A 15,417-nucleotide genomic window follows, 5' to 3' on the forward strand; every position below is an offset into this window, starting at 1 on the left:
CCCACCACCACAGAGGAACGCGAGGCGGGAATTAATTGTGAGGGCGATGATGGCGAGCGAGCTGAGGAGCAGGTCATTACTGCACGCCTCCTCCTGGAGCGCCGCGGGCAGAGCGTGGAACGCCACGCTACTTGCACAATTCCCATGATCCCAAAGGAGGGGGGAACAGATAGCAGGAGGGGGAATGAAGGGGACACAGAGAGGGAGAGGGAGAGGAAAAGATGCTGGAGCAGGAGGAAGGTGGCTTCCTCTTTGTTGGAAATGAAAAAGGAAAGAAAATGTGGTGATTAACGGCATTAAACGTGATTCTTTCTCTCCATCTGATGTGCAGTCTTCGCTCCATCCCCCCCACCACAGTGACTCCTAACAGTAAACAGGTAGAAATGCTGCTTCCTCTTTCACATCTTCCTTATTAATGAATCATCCACTGCGAGCTTGATCATTACTGGATATAATTTGCAATATGACTTTGTAAGGTGGACCAAAAAAAAAAAAAAAAAAAAAAAAGACTGCTCAATAATCAGGCGCTAAGAGCAACGACAAAAAAAATAATACGACACCTCACAGTCGAAGGAGGGCTGAAAAAACAGCCTCACTTCCAGGTAATGATCAGATTTTGGGTGCTTCACTCCTCTAATCTGCACACAGCGTAATAACTGACTCTTTGTCATTTCTCTTTGTGTGCTGTGTCGCCCTTATGAAACCTGTGACATCAGGCTGAATGCGTTGGACACATTGCCCTCTAGTGGATATTCAATGTATGTAGGTAACGTATATCACAGCCACAGAGACTCACGTCTGGTGTCTCTGCTCTTATTATGCTGCAGTTACATTCAACAGCAGATGTTCAGGGAGGGAGACAATTAAATTATTTATGGCGTCCTGTGTGCTTAGGTGAATCATGGCGGTATATATCTGCACAGGAACACAAACAGACTGAATCATAAGTGTGAATGTGAGTTACGGCAGGTGGGACAAATGAACGTGTTCATGCCCTAAAATGAATCCAGGTAAAAGCTCTTATTCACGTTGGCTTTCTCTCATTAAGTTCATTTTGATCGCAAAAGAGAGGATGCAAACAAAGTGCGACGGATTAGCTCAAAGGGATTTTTAACCATAAATACATCCGGTCTAAGCTGGTGGCGTGAGGAGGACTTTCTCTCCTTTGACACGGAAAAATCATTAGGACTCAGTAATTAAGTACAAAAACACAAATACAAGCAAACACTGACTGACTTCTCCCTGCATGCCCGCTCCCCCCCCCGTGACCGAGGAGCTTTCTGCATTATCTCAACTTATAACGAGAGCAGAGACACACCTCTTTGATGATGTATTTAACGACCCCATTCGGCGCTTTTCCGTTTTCACAACTTTCATGACGAGGAACCCTAATGAGACCAGTGCTGCTGCCGGGGACGGCCAAGCCCAGTGCATTAGCACATGAAATCATTTAGGCCATGTCTCCCAGAATAAAAATATCATTATGGTGAAGCTCTCTGTGAGAGTGAGCTGAAAGCCCGCCGCTGCCAAGTGTTTCTCTGGTTTTTGGTCAAGATGAAGTGTCCCACGAGCCGGAGAGGACGCGCTGAGGGGGACCGACCTGCTCTAATACAGAAGACTGAGTGCATGTGAGGCAGAGTTTAACCCAGAGTCAAAGGTCGTACGGACAGAGGCAGGTGTCATGGTCTGCAGAGAAAGTCTGTTTGTCTATGACTGATTTTGATGCTCATTATATGAAGGTTATATGATGATTTTTAACGAGTTCTTCTGATTGGAGGACACAAGACAAAGTTTTCCATTTGCGGCTCTAAACTGAGATTTTAGCTCTGAGGATTATTAGTTGGTTGCACATATTCATGAACTAGCTGCTATTAGCATGCATGTTAGCAGCATATTGGCTCGTTATTAGTCATTATACAGAACTTGTTAATGCCTTCTTCTGCATGACCATATTGCCTGACTTCTAGGTTATTAATCAAGAGTTTTCCCTCAATAACCTCCTAATTACTGCTTATTGGTAGCCTTAACCCCTAGAATAAGGCCTTAGCACATGTGAGCCAAAAATAGATAATGGGAAATATATTGTGCCTTAATATAAAGTTTTTGGCAAAATAAATACCAAATTTTATCCCAACCTGCCTCAAAAACTGAGCATTTGAGACACTTGACGTCATTCTGACCTTCCTCTTTCTATCACATCAAAACCTTTGGAGTCCTTTTGTCCTGATCAGGAACCCTGTTTTAACTAAAACTCCACACTGTGTTTGTATTTGTTGGATTAATTAGGACAGCAGCACCTCCTCATTACAGGGTTTCACCAATCAGTCACATGACACAACCTTGAGCAGACTTTCCTGTGTTCGCAGCTCACACCTCTAATCACAGCCGTGTCAGAGCTACGAAGCGTCACGACTCTGCAAACCTTCAGCACTCGATAATCTATGAGTCATGGGGAACCTCTGCTGCCGCAGGATTGAGACTGCAGGTCAGAGGTCAGAGCACATCACACAGATTCAAACATCCTCCCTGCAGATTTGTCCCGACACACCTGAATGATTTATTCATCCTACAGAGGATTCGCGCCGAAAAAGCTTTTAATCGTTTTTTCGCACCACTTATGCACGAACCCGATTCCAAAAACGGTTTAAAACATAAATAAAACAGAGTGTGAGAACTTACTAATCCTTTTTGTCATAAACTCATAAATGTGAATCTGATGCAGCAACACGTTTCACAGACTGAAAGATGTGGAACACTCCAAAAACACCTGTTTGAACATTCCACAGGTAAACAGGCTGATTGGTCACAGGTGAGAGGATCACGATTGGGTATGAAAGGGGCGTCCTGGAAAGACTCAGTCGATCACAGAGGATGGAGCGAGTTCACCACTTTGTGAACACATGAAGGATGAAGGATGGATTCAGAGACACTTCAGAAAACTGCCTTTATTCATGTTTTATACAATTTTTGGGAGATGGGGTTTACGATACGATACGATACTGCACGATTTTACTGAAATAATGTTAGGTGGAGGGCTGAACGCGGGTTGGAGACAGAGGGGTGGAAGGGTGTCGAGGATGAGGGGATGAACCTCGGGTCAGATGGAGATCACTGATTGGTGAAGGCCAGAGCGACGCTTTGAGGTACTGACTGCCAAACAGAGAGTGGAAGCTTTTCAGATTCAGCCGACTTAGTGTGGATGTAGTTTGTGACAAAGAGGAGAGAAAGGGATCAGGCACACAAACAGCAATAATACCTTTGTTATTTGCATCCCCATCACAAATCCTCAGGTTTCAGAGCTCACGTTGTTTCCGAGCAGCTTGCCCAGAGATGCCCGCTGAGCCTCCAAATCCACTCTACTCAACTTCAAATGCAATAATTAGCAATATGTCCATCAAACCGAACATTTTATTATGCTGTTTGCTCACCTTTGTTTGCGCTCTCAAAAATATCCTTTTAATGTTTTGAACTGCTTTTGAGCCTGGACATGTTGATTAAAGGATGGAGTCTGTGTTAAAACAACAGGCCCATGTGAAGTCAAACAGGTCATTATTCCTCCCGTCCTCCTGGCCGTTAACAAATCCATTCCTAATGCTTTTCCAATGGAAGCGACGAGGGGGCAAAAACAGCAGTCAGACACATAAAGAGAGTGTCTTCCAGAGTTAAAGTCTTTACCAGATTCCCTCTTTGTTTTTCTGTAACTACAGTGCAGCTCAGCAGGAGATGCCGTCCAGGGAGACGCAGCATTAAAAAGACTTTCGCCTCATGTGAGCGTCACATAAACTCTGGAGCCGATTTTCTTCATCACTTATTGGATCGCATTCGGAAGAAAGATTTTATTGGCCACGACAAACAGGAGGGATGATTACAGCGTGCAACAACTGCTTCAACGTGCCTACGGGCTTGTGAGTATTGCTTTAAGACAGAGCTGGAAAAATGTGAAGCTGCCCTTTAAAACACTAACAAACCTGAAAAAAGCCGACTGCCTTTTAAAATACAGTTGCTGTATTCTGGGCTTACATCCGTCCCTTTCTCCTCTAAACCGCAGACCTGCAGCCAAAGCTTCCATTCACCAGAAATATCTGCAGCTGCTCAAAACATGATAATTTATGTAAGTGCTTGTTTGTGTGTTTGTGAGTGGAGGAGGGGGGGCATACCAGGGAGTGCTCGTGTTTGTGCGTAAATCATGTCGAACCATATGCCGCCTTCCTCCGCAGAGCGCACGCAGCTGAAATTGATCGTCAACCATCTCCTGCTCACAGCGGCGTGGGCAGAGGGAGAGCAAGGTCACAGCCAAGGACTTGCCACAATCAGTGATGGGCTGCGGAGGGGGGCTTATGTGTCACGCCACAGCTGTTACGCTACGTACTCTGAGTCACAAGCACATCTTTACTGCTGCAAAACATCACCTTAATTACCTTAATGCCAGACTGTCTCTCCCCGTCTGGCTGAATCTGCTCTGGATGCCTTAATCTGAGCCTAATCTCCACCATCCTCACAGACTGTTTTGGGAGTAAAATCATAGCTTTGCCTTTCTTATCTGTTTTTATTTGCTGTCAGGTTTAAGTGCTTTATGGTTCAGCAGTTCAGAGGAAGGGAGGTTTGTGTGGTGACAGACAACATGGCTGGGGGCGGCTGTTGCGCCGTGTGCTCGTCATGCTGAACCGAGCCCGAAGCAGGTGAAGGGATGATTTCATGTCTGCGCTATCTAGAAGGACCGTCTCAGCTGCCAATGCAAAGATAAGCGAGGAGGAGGCAGCTGCTGCTGCCGGGCAGCTGTGTGACTCCTCCTGAACCAGGAGCTGCAGGCAGCTCAACAGGCTGCTTGAGCATCAGCCTGACAAACAAGTTGAGCAACAGTTTTGAGCAAGTGCATTGTTTACCATCGCGCTATAGGAGCCGCATCGTGTCTGAGCTGCAGGCAAAAGTTGGCTCGTATTCCTCGGTGGGAACGACAATTAAACATCAGGTTTTTGACTTATAGATGTAGAACACATTCACTATTAATAATTCATACAGATGGGTGACAAATGGAAAGAAAAGCCCACAGGAAGCGTCTGAGTAAGGTGTTGGGACACTGCAGGCTGTTAGAACAGCTTCACTGGCCCTTGTCATAAATTTTACAAGCTTCTGGAAGTCTGCCGGAGAGACGCCGCCGTTCTTCAAGAAGATATTCCCTCATGTGGCGCTCTGACGATGGTGGCAAAGGGCGCCGCCTAACACGCTGCTCCCAAATCTCCCATCGGCTTTAACTGGGTTTTGTTGACCGTGAGGATTTCAGCGTGACTCACGCCATCGTCAGACCCTTTACATCATCCGCTGACCCCGTTCAGCCTCTTAATTTAGTTTTACTTGTATTTTGTATTTATTCAGGGTTTTCACGTCATCTGCTGTGTATACAAACACATGAAGCTGCAGGTTTTCCAACAAATCCAGTCACATTTGGGTGTTTTTCTATCAAAATGAATAACGAAGTGAGAAGAATAACATTAGATCACCTGAACTTTGAGAAGGCTTGTGATTACTGTTAGAAATCTACTGCTCAGAGGTTTATTACGTTCAGTTCATGGTCATTTTTATCTCCACTTGACTAAGAAATGTTGTAATTTTTACTATATTTCTGACATGATAACTGGTTATATTTGACATAAAAAACACATTATGAGCTTATACTGTCCAATGCATTAAAAAGTAGCTCCACTTTGACCAGCTACATTAAAATGGTGTTTACACATTAACATGTCAGTAATAATAACATATAATACAGTCATATACTGTAAAAAAGCATTAGACAGTATTTGGCTGGTAATGTACTTTTAGTTGAGTGTGATTTTACTTCTCATGGAGTGAAGTGAAGATCTGAACATGCCCTGCCGTCCTCATTACACGGAAACATAACCTGCAGTGAACTCTGAACGCCTGTGCTGCCGTCTCATTCCCTCGCCAAACGGAGGCTGTGATGTGTTCTGGCTGCCTCAGCAGACTGTTTGCTGCCGGGACATTTGGCAGGCAGGTGTGGGCAGAACCAGAGGCCACCTGTAGGAGGCTGGTGAATCAGGATGTTGTTTAGACGGTACGGGGACATTTAAGGCTGCTGCAGTGTGATGTGACATTAACAGCCACAAATGTCAAGTGCCAGCTGTCTGCACATGGAGAGGCTGCCTCTGGTGCACAGATCTGCAAGACAATCCATAGTTGTCTGATTAACTTCTCTCATTTGTGCACAACCAGTGCGCAATACAAAGAGCTGCAGAGGAGAGAATAAACCCCAAAGTTCTATTTCTTGTCCATGAATCTGACACTCGTCAGATCTCCTGACCCAGCATGAAGCTTGCAGAGCTCTCAGGTCGGCTGGTTCTGGATTAATGTCTGAGTCAAAACTAAACGTGGTGAAGCTGCCTTCAGCTTCTATGCTGCTCGAAAAGAGTCAATGCTTTTACTTTCAAATCCAAGATGGAGATCGACCTGCTTACCTCTGCTGTTTATTCTCATTTAAATCAAGTGAATTTTATTGTTTTTGTGTGCTTCTTGTTTTCATGGTTTTATCGTTTGCTTCTTGTGCTCTGTAAAGGTATGAAATGTGCTATATAAATAAATTTCCCTTGGCTTACTGAAAAGTAGAAATTTTGAAATTTGTGATAAAACGTTAAGATGCGTGTGCAGGAAATCAGCTGGAGGAAACGACATGCCAGCTCACGCTGAAATGCACAATGTCTCTAAAAGGAGGCTCAGATGGATTGTAGGTCATCATGCTTCACCAGCAGGGGTCATCGTCTGCTCCCTGCCAAACACCAGAGGATGCAGTCCACGAACAGCAGGGCTTCAGCGCTTAACGAGCCTGCAGTCCCTCAGAAAGACACTAAACCAGAGCAGCGTGGGAACCATGAATGGAGACAAATCTGACACTCATTTACAGTCGAAAGAGCTCATTCCTGTTGAACTTTCTGCTGCTTAACAGGTTTATGGTGTGTAAAATTGTTCAATTAGGTGAAATCTTTGGACAACCACACAGAGTTTTTACCGTCTCTCCTCTTTTGGTTTAAGGAAGCAGGTAAAACGGGCTCCCAGCAGTGACCCAAACGAGCGGCGGCCGAGCGATGAATCCCCTCCGGGATCAAGAGCTGGAGAAGTGGGTGAGAAGCTTGTGTCACGCAGCTGGAAAAAGGCCTCCCTGCATGCGATAGAAGGCCGAGCCTGCAGAGGCTTCAGCTGGGGGCGATCTGTGAGGGGAGCACCTGCAGCCTGAATGCGGGAACCAGCTCTTAAAGCTCTCAGAGGCAGGTGGTCGCCAGGGGAACAGCAGCAGGCCATGATTGGTCTTGTCCAACCCCGCTGTGTCCGCGGAGGAACTCTGGGGATTGTCGGATGGCGCACACACCGCAGTCATTGTGAAGTGGGACAAACGCGGGTGCAGGAAATGCAAAACAGGGCAAAACAGCACAAAAATGGACAAATTGGTGCCTTTTGGAGCTCAGTAATATAAAACAATCATTCCCAAGTTACTCTCCCTCTTTTTCTCTAAAGCCCGTCCCCCGCCACCCTGCCCCGGACCCCCTGCTGGGGCTTAAACAATTAGGCTATGTGAGAGCTGCACTAACGACTCTCCCTTGTCTTTTAAGATAACTGCAGGAGGAGGGGCAGTCGTGGGTGACATCTTGTTAGGGGGGAATCCTGCGGTGAGTCGCTTGTGTATTGGCCCAAGAAGAGGATACCTAGTTATTACCCTACATAAAGAGTGTGTGTGTGTGTGTGTGTGTGTGTGTGTGTGTGTGTGTGTGTGTGTGTTTAGATTGCCCCAGGTGAGATGTGTGCTAATACCACTGGTGTTTGTGAGAAGTGCTGCTTTTCTCAGCTTCACGGACGAGCCCGGCAGCTCCGCCGTGCCTCGGATGTCACCCTTTACTTTCAGGCGGCGTAAAGAAAGCTGTAAATCACGAATCAGTCCGCGCTGACGGGAGTCTCCACCTCATTCTGGAGCAAATGATTCACAGCAAATATAAAAGCCAAACTTTTCCAGGGGCAGAATGTGTGTGAATGTGTTTTCAATCCAGTTTAAAAAATGTGCTGTTCACATGATGAAGTCCCTTAAAGTGGGTTTGTGTTTCCCTTTTCCAATGAAATAAATGGTTTCTGAAAGGCTTTTTGGAAAAGATCTGTTTCTGGGGGTCAGAAGCAGCAGTGAGAGACGCCTTTTGAAAAGAATTGGTTAAAACACGGGTCGATCAGCCACGTTTGATCTGCATTTCAGGAAAAAGCATCGAAACACTGAGTTTTCTGGGACTGTGCTTAAAAGAACGTAACGTTTTCTCTAAAGTTCAAAGGAAATTTCCTTACAGTTCAACTCTTTCACATCAACCCTGTACAGCTATAGGATGCTGGGAAATGTAGGAATCGAACTGCTGAAGCTTGTTTCATCATCCAGGAGACTTTCTGCCTTTTGTCAGTTACATTTTTTTCTTTTACAAGTCAAACGTTGAATGACTCATTTCACTCTGCGGTTTCCCAGTTTGACAAAGTGAACTCGTGTTTTAAAGCCACAGTTTTACATGAAAGAGCTAAGGCAGCCCTTTCAGGGAGCAAGACCATAAACCACTATGTGACTTATAGTGACGCAGAGATCTGAAGAGCAGAGGCCCAGATCTTTGACCCGAGGAGGCAGAAGGACCCTGCCTTTGATTTGTTTGGCATAAATCAACAGCAGCGCCGAGCCCACGAGAAGAACAGTTAACATCCCTCGCTAATGCTCATCGTCATCTTTAGGTGTGAAACCCGTCAAGTGACAAGTGTGCCCAAATTTTGATGACCCTGGGTCAGCATGAGGCCACGGCTCTGTGTTTACAGATGAGGTGACGGCACATGCCTCCACTCCTTTGAAATGTGACAAGGTGAGAGCAATGACGAGATAATCTCTGATTTACGAGTTACAGTAGCTTTCAGGGAGGCGGCCCAGCAAGGAGCCCCCCTGCTTGACTGCCGGCAATACACATGGCAGAAGTCAACACTGCCGCTTTAAAAGGCATGCAAGGTAAGCGCTGATAAATACACGGAGTGCATGTTTGGAGTCTGCAGATCAAGGCCTGCAAACACAAAGAGTGACAAATATATGCATTAATTCAGAGAAGGAAAAAACAGAATATGAAAAGTTTCCTGTGTTCGTGGCCTCAACTCAACTCAGAGACGACAGATAGAAACACTTCAGTGTGCAGTTTCAATGTTATTTCACCAGACAGGTTGACTGAGAAGACTTCCAGCAGCGGCCTGAGGGACGAAGGTCAGAAGCTGACCATCCTGAACGACCACTGAGAGCCCCGCAGCACCGGTCGCTGGGACGCTTCACTGTTGCAACTGTGGGTTTACTGCCTTGCTCAGGGGCGCTTTGACACCAAGTGATGAGAGGGGGAAAAAAGGCTTCTCATTTATTCCCTTGTAAGATCTTCACGTGCAGTTCACCTTATCTTTGTCTACGCAAACACGGATTAACAGCAGAAGACAAGCACAAACATGCATCTGTCAGCAGAGCCCTGGAACCCCAGTCAGCATCTAATCACCCCGAAATAGAGCCGAGACCACTCACTCATATCAGCTCCGGCGCTTCAACTCTGTAAATTCCTCAACTGAAATAAGACCAAAATAACGCCTGAGTCAACAGCAGGAGGCTTAATAAAGGCTGTACGCTGTTGTGACACGTACGGTCCAGATACGAGGAACTCATATTGTTTTAATGTGTGTCTCCTCCTTTGTAATCACTTCAGACTTAAAGAGGAAATCAATGAGGACTTTCACCTGGATTCACCCAAACAGTTTCCTGATCATTCCTGTGTAGATCTACTGCTAAAGGCTGACCACTGAACTATTCCCACAAGCTGCAATAATGACAGTTTGACTGAATTCCAACTGTACTGTATGAGATATTTAAAGACATTCACACTTAAGCAGATGAACTTCCATCTGAGTAACAGCTGCGTTGTGTAAAGACAGAAGCCAGACTTGATGTAAAAGGGTCAATTTAGCCTGAACAGGATCTGTGTTGCAGCTAGGGTGACTCCTCCTTCCTCTCTCTCTCCTCCCCTCCCCCATTCTGTGTAAAAACAAATCTCCTTTTCTGCTCTGAGCCTGAAACTATTGAGTCAACAAATGTCAGTGCAGAAAAGCGGGGGCTGCTGGGAAAGAGGTGGGCTCGACTTTAAGCCTTAACTGCATCTAAAGGCAGATTATTTTCGGACAAGACCCACCTGTCATTAAAGTAAAAGAGGAATTAAGCAGTAAAGTGACTGGAGGTGCTGCTGTCTGTTGAGCATGGGGCTTAAAGCTGTGACCACATGTTAGGAAATGGCAGGTTTTTTTTGTTTTTTTTAACTAACACTTATATTCTTTCCCCCCAAAACCTTAATGTTCCTCAAGTTTTACTGCTGGCATGAAGGGAACTGTTAGTGAGATTATGACCTTTAAAGTCAAAAAAAAGCAAACATATTCTTGCACACTTTGCAAACTGAACCTCAGAACCTCCGCTTAAAGGCCCCGACACAGAAACCCACAACACAAACCACAGCTCGAGCGCTCGTACTTTCCCCGTTACGACACATTTTCAACAACCGTCCACGGCTGAATTTGTCGTTTAAATCACCCTCGGCCTCTTTTCCCCTCTCGCACACTGTTCTCTCTATCCGTCTCAAGCCCACGTGGCCAGTGTCAACAGGAGGTGGGTCTTGGCAGACACATGAGGCAAAGTATGCTGCCTGTGTGCAGGCTGGAGACTTGTCTTACACTCCTAAAATGAGCCGAGGCGTGCCAAAATAAGACACCCCCTTTGGAAGAGAGCGCTCAAGTGGTCGCACTGCAGCCTGGCCGCCTCTGATTGTTGCCGTAATGTTCTCAAAAATGACACCACAGGGGAAGTTAAGAGAAAGAAATAAAGAAAATGAAAGAAGGAAGTGGAGATAGTGAAAAGGGAGGGAAAAACCCTGAGTCACTCGGCTTCCTGTCTGAGAAAAGGAAGGGGGTGGAGGCATCTTGTGCTCGGCCACAGTCAGACAGTTGAGACCAGTGCAATATTCAACATAAAGTGCAGCGGGGGTGGAGTCCTGTCCGCTCACTGAATCCACTCCAGTGCTTCAGGGCAGCCATCATATAGTGTTCACTATTGTGTGCGGCTGAGGGAAGAAGAAAAAAGAGGAGGGAGCAGAGGAGGGAAAGAAAACCTGTCTCTTTGTGTGGGGAGCTCTCAGCAGGAAAGTGATTTTGTGATTATTTGAGTTTGCCAGCAAAGCGAGGCTCTTCCCCCTGAGCTGCAGCGGCGGCTCGTCCTTGTCGCCTTTCACCACAGTCACATATGAGCGTGCTTCTCCGGCCGGCGAACAGCGACACCCGGGCTTCTCCTGATGATGAGAGCTGACGTCAGACTGGTTTCCATGAATATTGATGTGGAGGATAGTCTGTTTCATAGAAGAACAGAAGGAGGCAAGATGGCTGCCCTTTAGGATTTGTTAAAGAGGAGATCCAGACGGTTTGTTGGAATTTCTACAAAGTGGAGGGACGTACAAAGGAGGTGAGGATTTGCTTAGCGTGTTAATACTCTGCTCACCCTTTTCCCCTTTAACCTTGGCTGTATTTTTGGTGTTTTATGTGGCAGGTGAGGAATTGCAAATGTCCCCCACCGTAAAAGCAAGAGCCAACATAATAAGGAGGGGATATTAGATAAAGCTACTCCAACATGGCTGACGATTTTCTTTCTTTATTTTGCCGGCTGACACTGAAAGACACCGTCTGTGTTTTCCTCTGTGTTCTGGGCTCACTCAACATTCTTGCTGCTTTTGAATGCATCACAGAAAATGGTGTACTTAGACTGCTTGTTCAGGAGTTTTTCTTTTAAGCTTAATTTAAATGCCTGCATGAAGCTCCCTCTCCTTCCTTAACGTTTCAGCCTTACTTTCAGCCACACATTCATAAAGGAGGGTTTGAGTAAGTAATATGTGTGCTTTTGTATTTAAGAGGGGATTTTTTTTACATTTATGTGTAATTATTAACTATCACATAATCATGACATTTTTATTGAATGTGTTCAGATGTAGGCAGTGTTAGCCTCATTAGCTTCTCATTTTCATAACCATGGCTGAGTGTGTGTTTGTTGGTGCTGTTCAGTGGGGACACTGTATGTAGGAGAGTAAAAAGTCCAAAGCTGGATGTGTCCAGCAGTAAGTGCAAAGTGTCTGCACAGCAGTAGAGCTGGAATAGCTTCTGGCTTTGTGTATCTCTGTTAATCAGCTTTCATTGCTTTCACCACTGAATGACAAGCAGACACAAAGGCAGATCCCAAGCAGAGGCCAAAGAGAAGAGAAGTGTGGTGAAGGCAGACAAGGTCAGAAAGCTCTGAAGGAAATGAAACTCAATCCTACTGCACCATTAACTGAAGGAACAAGAATCGTAATTCTGGAGCAGGTTTTTCCTCTTTCTTTATCTGAGGCTAAACGAGAACAAACATCTTAGTTCTCAAAGAAGTTCTCTGAACTTCTTCACAGGATCGCATTTATCTAAAGCAGAACAAGCAGTTAAAGGTCACAACAGTCAGACTGCTGAGGAAACAGAGCTATTGACAGATAGATTATTGGCAGTACAAAAAGGAATGTGATCTGTAATCAATGCCAAAGGAATCGGTGTAGGATGACAGCATGGTGACCACAGAGTTGCGTGAAGTGGAGAAATAAACTACAATAATGGAGTGCCAACAGCGAGGTGAGCCGGTTTGGGGAATTTGAGTTAGTATGTTTTGTTTTTTTTAGGAATACACTTGTTAAATACATGATAACGACATGTAAATTCAAATTTGTTATACGACACCATGCCTTACTTCAGTTAGCAAAGAGCTAATTGGTTGTTAGCTTTTTTCCTACTCTTAGATTAACATCTGTATGGCCCATTAGAATATAACTGACCTCCCTCAGGTTTGTGTATTGGGCTTGTGTAATCTACTGACCACAGCTGTAATGTAACCACATGGCCTCAGGTGATATGCTAACGCCTGCAAGGTGGAGAATAATGACAACCTTTAACTGGGCATTGGGACATAACAGTCTGAGCTGCTCGCAGGAGCAACACAGGAATTCAGACGAACTTTAGTACAAAGTTTGTGAATTTAAAGCTTCCTGTGAAGACTGCTGCAGTGAAAACGGTGACATTTACAGAGTGAAAAGGTGTGAACAGAAGGGGCTACAGAGAGGGTGAGGAGGCAGTGAAAATAAAGTCAGATGTCTTTCATGTGATTAGAAGACAGTCACCAAGCTTTCATACGAACAGCTGATGGCAGAGAAAGAAGACGATTCTCTAAAAACCAAAGGCTCCACTTCTCCGTCTGAGCTCAGCATTTTATTTAAAATGTTCCCTCGTTGTGAAGTTGAATCTTGTGTTTAGTCTTTGAAAGCTGTCAGGTAACTCTCCGTCTAACAAAGGTAGTGTACTCCTGATGCAATGGCACGGCTGTGTTGTGATATGGCAGCTATGGTCATTGACTGTGTGGTGTCAACACGCGCTTACTACCGAGGGTGTTCTCCATAGTATTCTCAAAGTATGTTGTGACTGCATGAGATCAGGTGATCCACGCTTTTGTGTGTGTGTGTGTGTGTGTGTGTGTGTGTGTGTGTGTGAGTGTGTGGGAGAGAGGGCATCCCGTTGCTCCATTCATGATTTTAAGATGCAGTGTTTCATGTGGAGGACCAGTTTAGAACACAGCAGATGAATTCTTTGGTCGTATTTACCGAACGATAAAATGAGCTCAAACTAGCCAACAATGAGGCAGTTCTGTATCTTGTGTATTGAGTGATCTACATTTGATTTGAACTACTAAGCACATTAAACCTTGCATTGAGCTCTATATCTGTGGCATAGTTTTGGATGGGTTGCATCGGTTCATTGCTTGCTCATGAAAGCACATTATTAACAGCTGGCACAGCGGGGTTGTAAAATGTGTGTTCCCCTTTGTGTTCAGTTGGACTCTATGCAGGATTTACAAATGCATAATAGTGGCACTTTATAAGATTAAGAAATAAGCACACAGTCATACTGGAGGTGGTTTCATGAGCCTCTGCATGGCTGCTGTTACATCAGCAGCTGAAAAGGCACCAGGGCCTTAATGGGCCTACAGGGGGCTGAGTGGGGGAAGGGCCAGATAGATCAATCACATGCATATAGCTTCTCTCATCCATCCACACCTACAGATAAAGCCGTGTGGTTGGATAGCTCCTTCGTCATGGCCGTAAGTCCCCTTTATGTCACTCCCAGGGCAAAGACAATATCACCTTTGGGAAGAATGTCCAGTTGCCATAGCGTCCCACAACAATGCTGTCCACTTACAATACCCAAGCCCTCACCCCTGACCCTGCTCTGTCCAGCCCACGCATCATATTTCCACACAAGGGCTGCTGCACAAATGACACAGAGGAACAGGCCCATTGGCAGGTTAGACATTTTAGACTGCACTACCTGCAGGCTGGCTGGCTGGTCATAGCTCAACTGCTTCCCTGAGACAAAATGGCGAAATACTGAGTGTTGTATTGATTTCTGCAATATTGATTTCCCTCTTGTGTGCTATTGGGGGTTGTTTTTCTATGGAGAGCAAGAAAGAAGCAGTAAACCACAACCGTGCGTCTCTGCAATGGAATCTCAACAAAGCAGTCGCTCATTTGCACACATTTTTAGACATTTTGATGCAGAATTTGCCAACAGCAGTGAGATTTTATCAGCTGATGAAAGACTACAAGCTGGATTTGCTGGATACTTGAATGAGCTTTAGCCCCAGACATCCCTGTGGAGTTTTGATAGAAAAGGTTTAACTGCATGCTATATGCCATTCTATTTAGCATTATATTTATATGAATTTTACCATCTACTGGACAGTGATCCAAGCTGTATGTACTGACCAGTTCTGAAGCTTGCTAACTTAATGTGAAGCGTTGTGGGTTCGAGAGTTATGGGCTTATCATTTAATAAATTAAAGGAATGTCTATTAACTGAAGCCAAATCACAAAAACTTATGTCAGTTATCAATAACTGCCAAACCACATCCAGCCCAAACCCCAACAAGAATCTCTGATCTGTGTCCTATGAAAGCCCGACATTGTTAAAGAGACTCTGATGTGATTATGGCCTGCCAGCGGTTTATTGGTCAACACTGGAATTGTGTAATATTAAAAAGGTTTTTACGAGCCTGACATGCAAAAATGCTATCAGTAATTGCCGCATCAGATACTGTGTGAATCCCAATTATGACTCGTGGCCTTCTTTCTGCACGAGGCCGCGCCTCGTTAGCCGGGCTGAGGCGTAATTATGGAGTGCGAGTGATAAGGCTCTGTTTGAGTGGCACACGGCCGGAGGGAGTGTTGCTGGCCCTGTGAGCATGTATCGATGTCAGGGTTTACCTCAGGGGTG

General features: G+C 45.3%; 1 protein-coding gene across 2 annotated transcripts in view; it reads left to right on the plus strand.

Moving 5' to 3' along the window:
- The first annotated feature begins 11,407 nt into the window (after positions 1 to 11,407).
- tet2 (tet methylcytosine dioxygenase 2) overlaps positions 11,408 to 15,417 on the plus strand; it is a 28,574-nt gene continuing 24,564 nt past the window's right edge. For both annotated transcript variants that reach the window (XM_076727702.1, XM_076727703.1), the window contains exon 1: positions 11,408 to 11,545. The gene's annotated coding sequence lies outside the window, so the exon portion shown is untranslated. The remainder of the gene's footprint in view (positions 11,546 to 15,417) is intronic.

This window comes from Chaetodon auriga, chromosome 4, assembly GCF_051107435.1.
Source record: "Chaetodon auriga isolate fChaAug3 chromosome 4, fChaAug3.hap1, whole genome shotgun sequence".
Taxonomy (NCBI): domain Eukaryota; kingdom Metazoa; phylum Chordata; class Actinopteri; order Chaetodontiformes; family Chaetodontidae; genus Chaetodon; species Chaetodon auriga.